This window comes from Balaenoptera ricei, chromosome 13 (genome assembly GCF_028023285.1).
Source record: "Balaenoptera ricei isolate mBalRic1 chromosome 13, mBalRic1.hap2, whole genome shotgun sequence".
Taxonomy (NCBI): Eukaryota; Metazoa; Chordata; class Mammalia; order Artiodactyla; family Balaenopteridae; genus Balaenoptera; species Balaenoptera ricei.
The window spans coordinates 69,681,091-69,691,709 of NC_082651.1; positions in this window are offsets into that span (position 1 = coordinate 69,681,091).

Genomic DNA, 10,619 nt, shown 5'->3' on the forward strand with positions numbered 1-10,619 from the left:
CCTTATCATATTAGAAGATTTCTCAAGGTCCTTCAGAAACTATGATTTCAGTCTGAAATCACTGAAGGGATCGTTCTAAATCTCTGGGATGTCAAGTGCTCTAGATGAGGATTTACTTGTCTGTATTCATCCATCCATTCATTCCATTATTATTCCACTTATTCCAGCTACTTAAAGAGTTACCTAAAGTTTCTAATTAGACTGTTACAGGAGTATTCAGAAAAAAAAAAAAAATATATATATATATATATGTATCAGTATTTGTTAATTTAGCAAAGACAATTCTTTAACTAAATAGATCTGGAATCTAAAATCTTTACCCTCCGTACAGTAGGGCTTGATCCTCTCTTACTGAGTAAAAGTGTTTACATGTATGTGTTCATGTGAAATAAGTACATTACACAGATGAAACCATTTTATTCCAACCAATGTAATGCCAATGTCAATTAGTTTTATTTGATATTTGTATGTGCTCTGCTTTGTTCTAAAAGTGGGAGAGTGGAATGGAATGGAAGGGAATCTTAAAAAGTAGGTTATAATAACATATCTCAAAGATTTTCAACCCAGTAAAAAATAAGTCAGACAGAGAAAGCCAAATGTTGTATGGTATCATTTATATGTGAAGTCTAAAAAATAAAGCAAATAAACACATATAACAAAACAGAAACTGACTCAAACTAGAGGTTACCAGTGGGGCGAGGGGAGGGGGAAGGGGGAAGATAGGGGTAGGAGGTTAAGAGGTACAAACTACTATGTATAAAATAAATAAGCTACAAGGATATATTATACAACACAAGGAATATAGCCAATATTTTATAATAACCATAAATGGAATATAACCTTTAAAAATTGTGCATCACTATGTTGTACATCTGAAACTTATATAATATTGTACATCAACTATATACCTCTCTCTCTCTCTCTCTCTCTCTCTCTCTCTATATATATATATATATATATATATAATATATATACATATATATATTATACACACACACACACACACACACACACACACAAACAAGCAAAAAGAGTCTTATAGTCTCAGAGGAGGATGAAAAAATAAAGGCTGCTTTCCAACCCATTTGACAGATGCATAAACTGAGGTCAAATTTTTCAGAAAATTTCACCAAAGCCATAGAGTTAAATTTTGGCAGTCATCATCTCTGTGAAAAGCACTATCTGCTGTGAAGAAAGCAGTAGCAATCCCTACAAGACAGTCTATTATTAAATATTCTCCTTTGTCATTAAAACTGGAAATGTTACGAGAATTCAAAGAAGGCAAAATTTGTTTGGAGAAAGTGGGACTTGGGCAAGCTCCTGAAGGGTAGAAATAATTTGAATGGAGAGAGAAAAAGACATCTCAGGTGTTCAAGGTCAACTGATCAAAGGTGGATTGGAAAATCATCAATTTACTTTACTGGAGCATAATCCCTTTATTAGAGAAATAAGACTGAAGAGATGCATTAGATGTGTCTCTCAGTAAGACAGGATTTTGAAAGCCTAGTAATGCACCTCAGAAAATAATAATAAAAAACCCAGATTGTTCATTTTTCCAGTAGGTATAAATGGCAATCAGATTTGCTCTCCTGTTTCACAGTTTTACAACAGATAACCAGTAGAGTCTTTTTTCTCCTTTCAAGTGTTCCATCCTTAGCTTACTATTCCTTCCCATTTTTTTCTTTCCTTCTCGGTGAACTGTTATTTCTGAGGATAGTTCTGTTTTTTAAAAATATGTAATTTCCATTTTCTAGAAAGTAAATCTAAGCTTTAAACAGCTACCCTTCAGGTGAAAATTTTGAAACATTCCTTCTAATCCCCAATTAATTAGAAATTAGTCAAAGGGTAGGTAAATCAGGAGAAAATAAAAGTTTGGCTACATTAGACACTTTCATGGTAGGAGTTATGCAGAGTGATTTTTCAAATAATTTTCTCTGGAGCTCCAGCACTGCAGGGGAGCTGCTTCAAACAGAGCAGCTACACTTTTATTTGTTTTATATTTGAACTCATAAATAAGTGTTTATTTGGAAAAATGGTTTCAGAAGCAGCCCATTATTATTCTGCTCTGGGTTCAAAACTGCCTCGCATTTGTTTCTTTAATGTTTAGGACAGAGCAGAAGCAAGAAAAACTACAATCCTGCAGCCTGTGGAACAAAAACCACATTTACAGAAAGACAGACAAGATGAAAAGGCAGAGGGCTATATACCAGATGAAGGAACAAGAAAAACCCCCAGAAAAACAACTAAATGAAGTGGAGATAGGCAACCTTCCAGAAAAAGAATTCAGAATAATGATAGTGAAGATGATCCAGGACCTTGGAATAAGAATGGAGGCAAAGATTGAGAAGATGCAAGAAATGATTAACAAAGACCTAGAAGAATTAAAGAACAAACAAACAGAGATGACCAATACAATAACTGAAATGAAAACTACACTAGAAGGAATCAATAGCAGAATAACTGAGGCAGAAGAACAGATAAGTGACCTGGAAGACAGAATGGTGGAATTCACTGCTGTGGAACAGACTAAAGAAAAAAGAATGAAAAGAAATGAAGACAGCCTAAGAGACCTCTGGGACAACATTAAACGCAACAACATTCGCATTATAGGGGTCCCAGAAGGAGAAGAGAGAGAGAAAGGACCAGAGAAAATATTTGAAGAGATTATAGTCGAAAACTTCCCTAACATGGGAAAGGAAATAGCCACCCAAGTCCAGGAAGCGCAGAGAGTCCCATACAGGATAAACCCAAGGAGAAACACGCCGAGACACATAGTAATCAAAATGGCAAAAATTAAAGACAAAGAAAAATTATTGAAAGCAGCAAGGGAAAAACGACAAATAACATACAAAGGAACTCCCATAAGGTTAACAGCTGATTTCTCAGCAGAAACTCTACAAGCCAGAAGGGAGTGGCATGATATACTTAAAGTGATGAAAGGGAAGAACCTACAACCAAGATTACTCTACCCGGCAAGGATCTCATTTAGATTTGATGGAGAAATCAAAAGCTTTACAGACAAGCAAAAGCTAAGAGAATTCAGCACCACCAAACCAGCTCTACAACAAATGCTAAAGGAACTTCTCTAAGTGGGAAACACAAGAGAAGAAAAGGACCTACAAAAACAAACCCAAAACAATTAAGAAAATGGTCATAGGAACATACATATCGATAATTACCTTAAACGTGAATGGATTAAATGCTCCAACCAAAAGACACAGGCTTGCTGAATGGATACAAAAACAAACCCCATCTATATGCTGTCTACAAGAGACCCACTCTAGACATAGGGACACATACAGACTGAAAGTGAGGGGATGGAAAAAGATATTCCATGCAAATGGAAATCAAAAGAAAGCTGGAGTAGCTATACTCATATCAGATAAAATAGACTTTAAAATAAAGAATGTTACAAGAGACAAAGAAGGACACTACATAATGATCAAGGGATCAATCCAAGAAGAAGATATAACAATTATAAATATATATGCACCCAACATAGGAGCACCTCAATACATAAGGCAACTGCTAACAGCCATAAAAGAGGAAATTGACAGTAACACAATAATAGTGGGGGACTTTAACACCTCACTTACACCAATGGACAGATCATCCAAAATGAAAATAAATAAGGAAACAGAAGCTTTAAATGACACAATAGACCAGATAGATTTAATTGATATTTATAGGACATTCCATCCAAAAACAGCAGATTACACGTTCTTCTCAAGTGCGCACGGAACATTCTCCAGGATAGATCACATCTTGGGTCACAAATCAAGCCTCAGTAAATTTAAGAAAACTGAAATCATATCAAGCATCTTTTCTGACCACAACGCTTTGAGGTTAGAAATCAATTACAGGGAAAAAAACGTAAAAAACACAAACACATGGAGGCTAAACAATACGTTATTAAATAACCAAGAGATCACTGGAGAAATCAAAGAGGAAATCAAAAAATACCTAGAGACAAATGACAATGAAAACACGATGACCCAAAACCTATGGGATGCAGCAAAAGCAGTTCTAAGAGGGAAGTTTATAGCTATACAAGCCTACCTAAAGAAACAAGAAAAATCTCAAGTAAACAATCTAACCTTACACCTAAAGAAACTAGAGAAAGAAGAACAAACAAAACCCAAAGTTAGCAGAAGGAAAGAAATCATAAAGATCAGAGCGGAAATAAATGAAATAGAAACAAAAAAACAATAGCAAAGATCAATAAAACTAAAAGCTGGTTCTTGGAGAAGATAAACAAAATTGATAAGCCATTAGCCGGAGTCATCAAGAAACAGAGGGAGAGAACTCAAATCAATAAAATCAGAAATGAAAAAGGAGAAGTTACAACAGACACTGCAGAAATACAAAGCATCCTAAGAGACTACTACAAGCAACTTTATGCCAATAAAATGGACAACCTGGACGAAATGGACAAATTCTTAGAAAGGTATAACCTTCCAAGACTGAACCAGGAAGAAACAGAGAATATGAACAGACCAATCACAAGTAATGAAATTGAAGCTGTGATTAAAAATCTTCCAACAAACAAAAGTCCAGGACCAGATGGCTTCACAGGTGAATTCTATCAAACATTTAGAGAAGAGCTAACACCTATCCTTCTCAAACTCTTCCAAAAAATTGCAGAGGAAGGAACACTCCCAAACTCATTCTATGAGGCCACCATCACCCTGATACCAAAACCAGACAAAGACACTACAAAAAAAGAAAATTACAGACCAATATCACTGATGAATATAGATGCAAAAATCCTCAACAAAATACTAGCAAACAGAATCCAACAACCCATTAAAAGGATCATACACCACGATCAAGTGGGATTTATCCCAGGGATGCAAGGATTCTTCAATATATGCAAATCAATCAATGTGATACACCATATTAACAAATTGAAGAAGAAAAACCATATGATCATCTCAATAGATGCAGAAAAAGCTTTTGACAAAATTCAACACCCATTTATGATAAAAAACTCTCCAGAAAGTGGGCATAGAGGGAACCTACCTCAACATAATAAAGGCCATATATGACAAACCCACAGCAAACATCATTCTCAATGGTGAAAAACTGAAAGCATTTCCTCTAAGATCAGGAACGAGACAAGGATGTCCACTCTCACCACTGTTATTCAACATAGTTCTGGAAGTCCTAGGCACGGCAATCAGAGAAGAAAAAGAAATAAAAGGAATACAAATTGGAAAAGAAGAAGTAAAACTGTCACTGTTTGCGGATGACATGATATTATACATAGAGAATCCTAAAACTGCCACCAGAAAACTGCTAGAGCTAATCAATGAATATGGTAAAGTTGCAGGATACAAAATTAATGCACAGAAATCTCTTGCATTCCTATACACTAATGATGAAAAATCTGAAAGAGAAATTATGGAAACACTCCCATTTACCATTGCAACAAAAAGAATAAAATACCTAGGAATAAACCTACCTAGGGAGACAAAAGACCTGTATGCAGAAAACTATAAGACACTGATGAAAGAAATTAAAGATGATACCAACAGATGGAGAGATATACCATGTTCTTGGATTGGAAGAATCAACATTGTGAAAATCACTATACTACCCAAAGCAATCTACAGATTCAATGCAATCCCTATCAAATTACCAATGGCATTTTTTACGGAACTAGAACAAACCATCTTAAAATTTGTATGGAGACACACAAGACCCCGAATAGGCAAAGCAGTCTTGAGGGAAAAAAACGGAGCTGGAGGAATCAGACTCCCTGACTTCAGACTATACTACAAAGCTACAGTTATCAAGACAATATGGTACTGGCACAAAAACAGAAACATAGATCAATGGAACAAGATAGAAAGCCCAGAGATAAACCCACGCACCTATGGTCAACTAATCTATGACAAAGGAGGCAAAGATATACAATGGAGAAAAGACAGTCTCTTCAATAAGTGGTGCTGGGAAAACTGGACAGCTACATGTAAAAGAATGAAATTAGAACACTCCCTAACACCATACACAGAAATAAACTCAAAATGGATTCGAGACCTAAATGTAAGACCGCACACTATAAAACTCTTAGAGGAAAACATAGGAAGAACACTCTTTGACATAAATCACAGCAAGATCTTTTTTGATCCACCTCCTAGAGTAATGGAAATAAAAACAAAAATAAACAAATGGGACTTAATGAAACTTCAAAGCTTTTGTACAGCAAAGGAAACCATAAACAAGACGAAAAGACAACCCTCAGAATGGGAGAAAATATTTGCAAACGAATCAACGGACAAAGGATTAATCTCCAGAATATATAAACAGCTCATTCAGCTCAATATTAAAGAAACAAACAACCCAATCCAAAAATGGGCAGAAGACCTAAATAGACATTTCTCCAAAGAAGACATACAGACGGCCATGAAGCGCATGAAAAGATGCTCAACATCACTAATTATTAGAGAAATGCAAATCAAAACTACAATGAGGTATCACCTCACACCAGTTAGAATGGGTATCATCAGAAAATCTACAAACAACAAATGCTGGAGAGGGTGTGGAGAAAAGGGAACCCTCTTGCACTGTGGGTGGGAATGTAAATTGATACAGCCACTATGGAGAACAATATGGAGGTTCCTTAAAAAACTAAAAATAGAATTACCATATGACCCAGCAATCCCACTACTGGGCATATACCCAGAGAAAACCGTAATTCAAAAAGACACATGCACCTGAATGTTCATTGCAGCACTATTTACAATAGCCAGGTCATGGAAGCAACCTAAATGCCCATCAACAGACGAATCGATAAAGAAGAAGTGGTACATATATACAATGGAATATTACTCAGCCATAAAAAGGAACGAAATTGAGTCATTTGTTGAGACGTGGATGGATCTAGAGACTGTCATACAGAGTGAAGTAAGTCAGAAAGAGAAAAACAAATATTGTATATTAACGCATGTATGTGGAACCTAGAAAAATGGTACAGATGAGCCAGTTTGCAGGGCAGAGGTTGAGACACAAATGTAGAGAACGGACATATGGACACCAAGGGGGGAAAACTGCGGTGGGGTGGGGATGGTGGTGTGCTGAACTGGGCGATTGGGATTGACATGTATACACTGATGTGTATAAAATTGATGCCTAATAAGAACCTGCAGTATAAAAAAACAAACAAACAAAACAACTAATACTAAACTTTCATTGGGTTATTTATATGGAAATATGTTAATATAAATGTTTCAGACATTACATGAAATTTCTAAAAATCTTATATGTTCTGGTATAATGTTATAAGTCATAATCCTAGTTATTACTTTAAAATGTATATCTCAGAAATAACTAATTTTCTTGTCAACTGCATTATTATGAACTTTCATCAAATCTTTAACTGTGGTCATTTTTAAGTCTTTTGTCATTTACAGACAGTTCTGGGTGTACTCTGATGCTCTTGCAAATATGTTCCTATAAAAGTGTTTCATCTTTAAGAAATTCATGGAAAAGACTCTGACAAGTACAGGTTTCTGGTAACTGACTGTACTGCTGAACTGAATGAATAAGCATTTTCAGAACTCTAATGAAAAACTGATGAACTCATAAAAGTGCTAACAAAAGATCAAGATGAAAAAAAAAATTAATTACATGGGACTGAGTGAACTGATGAGGATGAGTATAATTTTTGTGACTTTCTGTCTGAATTAAAAAAAAAAAAATCCCACAAGGACTCAGAGGCAAAGAATATACAAATCAATTTTCACTGCAAAGTAAAGGAGCTGTTACAGTGGAGGATTACTGGACTAAGTGTCAATATTATGACATAGTATGAGTGTGTTTAATGTTTGGTAATTGCAATCATTGTTGCTTTTGTTGTGGTCATCCATGTACAATGCCTGGTGTCAGTCTATTTATCTCTTGTAAAAATAAAATATAGTGTGTGTGTGTGTGTGTGTGAAAAAAAAAATGTTTAGGACCAACTCACAGAACACAGTGGATTTCATCTATTTGAAATCTTTGTTAAAAGAATGAAACAACAAACCTGGAGAAAATGACATGTTAGAGCCATGCTGAAGACATGTAACGATTAATAGACAAGTAAGTTTATTTACCAAAATTCTGGTAGAGCACTATTGCTACTTCAGATATTAAATATTGTTTTGTATGCATGTAAAATTTTTATCATAAACATTGAAAAAATTAAAATTAAGTGTTAAATTTCCAAAGTAGTAGAGGGGAACATCTGAATTAAATTAAAAGAAAAGCACACCATATCAAAAAAATACAGATGAGAAAAAGAAAGAAGTCAAATAGAAGAAAAAATAAAAGGAAAGAAATAAGAAGATAGAAAAAAATCCAGTACCATTATCCTAACAAATTAATACAGCACAGTCTTCAGTGAAAACAACCCAAAATTGTCAGACTGAATTTTTTCCTGAGATATATGAGGTTTATAAGAATCATATTAAAAATAATTTCAAAACTATAAAGCTATAAAGTATTAAATTGCAATGATAAATTTTCAAATACAACAGCATGATCAGAGATTTTATTACACTTCTAGTAATTACAGACAAAGCACACAGAAAAACCAGGAGAGTACATAATATTTGAACTATATGGTTAACAAATATGATCTAATAGACACGTAAAATCTTGCACCAAACAACTGAAAAATATTTTTTTCCAGGCATTCAGGCAAATGAATGAATATTGGTCACATTTTAGACCTTAACACGAGTCTCAACATTTTTCAAACACTAGTATCATATGAACCACAGTCTTAAGAATGAAGTTGGGGGGCTTCCCTGGTGGCGCAGTGGTTAACAATCCACCTGCCAATGCAGGGGACACGGGTTCGAGCCCTGGTCTGGGAAGCTCCCACATGCCGCGGAGCAACTGGGCCCGTGAGCCATAACTACTGAGCCTGCGCGTCTGGAGTCTGTGCTCCGCAACAAGAGAGGCCGCGATAGTGAGAGGCCCGCGCACCGTGATGAAGAGTGGCCCCCGCTTGCCACAACTAGAGAAAGCCCTCGCACAGAAACGAAGACCCAACACAGCCAAAAATAAAAAAAAAAAAAAAAGAATGAAGTTGGGTTAGATATAAATATGGAAAATGTAAAGAAACAAACTACGTATTTGAAAATTCTTAAAAAATACTTTGATAGGCCAAATTTTATAATAATTAATAATAAAATATTATATCTCAAAACTTATGATATGCATCTAGAGCTGCCCAGAGAGAAAAGCTTAAAGACTTCATAATACAGATTATATTAGAAAAGAGAAAAAGCTGAAAAGTAATAAGCTAAGAATGTTAGGTATCAAAAGGGATATAACCACAGAAACAGCAGAGATTAAAAGATAATGAAAACTGATAACCTTTATGATCATATGTTAATAGCAGGAGAAACACATATTTCAAGAAAAATGTATAGTACACAAAATGACAAAGGAAGAAAACCTGAATAAAACCATAATCATTAGTAGTAATCAGTATGTTTACAACCCAGAGAAACTCTCACATACTTTCTTCAGGAGAAACCTCCCACCACACCCCCCAAAACAAAATGTGCATAGGTAGCATTATTCATGGTAGTAAAAAAAAGGCAAACGACTCAAAGTCCCATTAACAGAAGAATACATGTAAAAATGATGACATATTTATGCACAGAAAATATATAAGAGTAAAACTGAATGAACTGTGTCTACCCTAGTCGACATGGCTGAATCTAATAAATTAAATGTGGAGCAAAACAGCAACTTCTAGACATTCCATGCTACATGGTTCTGTATATACACCAAGTTTAAAAAGTGTCATGATAAAAAACTTATTTTAGATGGATACACATTTGGTGAAAACAAGAAAAACAAGGGGCTAACAATACAATATATGCTCTGAAGGGGACGGAAAAAAAGGGGACGAAACTGGGGAGGGAATCAGAGAGTTTAAGTTAGTAATATTTTGGTTCTTAAGTTGTGTACATGTGTACATGGATGTTTGTGTTGGTACTACTATCGAAAATATACATACATGTTACAAATAGTTTCTGTGTATGATTTATTGCTTATACCAACAAATTGAATTCCTCACAACTTCCTAGGTGATTGACATATTTACTAAACTGTGTCTTCATTCAGCAAATCCTTTTCATTTTTAGCCTCCCAGCAGCCTTACCTTCTTGATAAAGTCCTCTCTGACTACCAGTTCAATCACCTTACCTCAGGACCACAGCCACCTGCGCTACAAGGCTAAGAAACTAAGGCCTTTTTATGTATATCTGTGTATTCTCACAGTGCTCTGTGTACCACTCTTTCTTGCTACTTACATCATAGTATTCTAAACACTGGTCTATGTACCTTTCTTTCCTGCAACAATGTGACCTAATTGCCCATAGAAGCTGTGCCTAAATTCATTATTGTATCCCTAGAAGCCCAACATAATACCTGAAATATAGCCAATGCTCAGTAAACGTGTCTCCTGATGGATGGTTAAATGGATGGATGGATGGGTAAATGTATGTATCGGTAAATGAAAGAAGCCATGAATGTTTTCTACTTTTTTGTGTATTGTTTTATTTGGCTTAGATTTGTTTTGGATAAGCATAGTCTCCACTAGCATATCCATCTCTTGT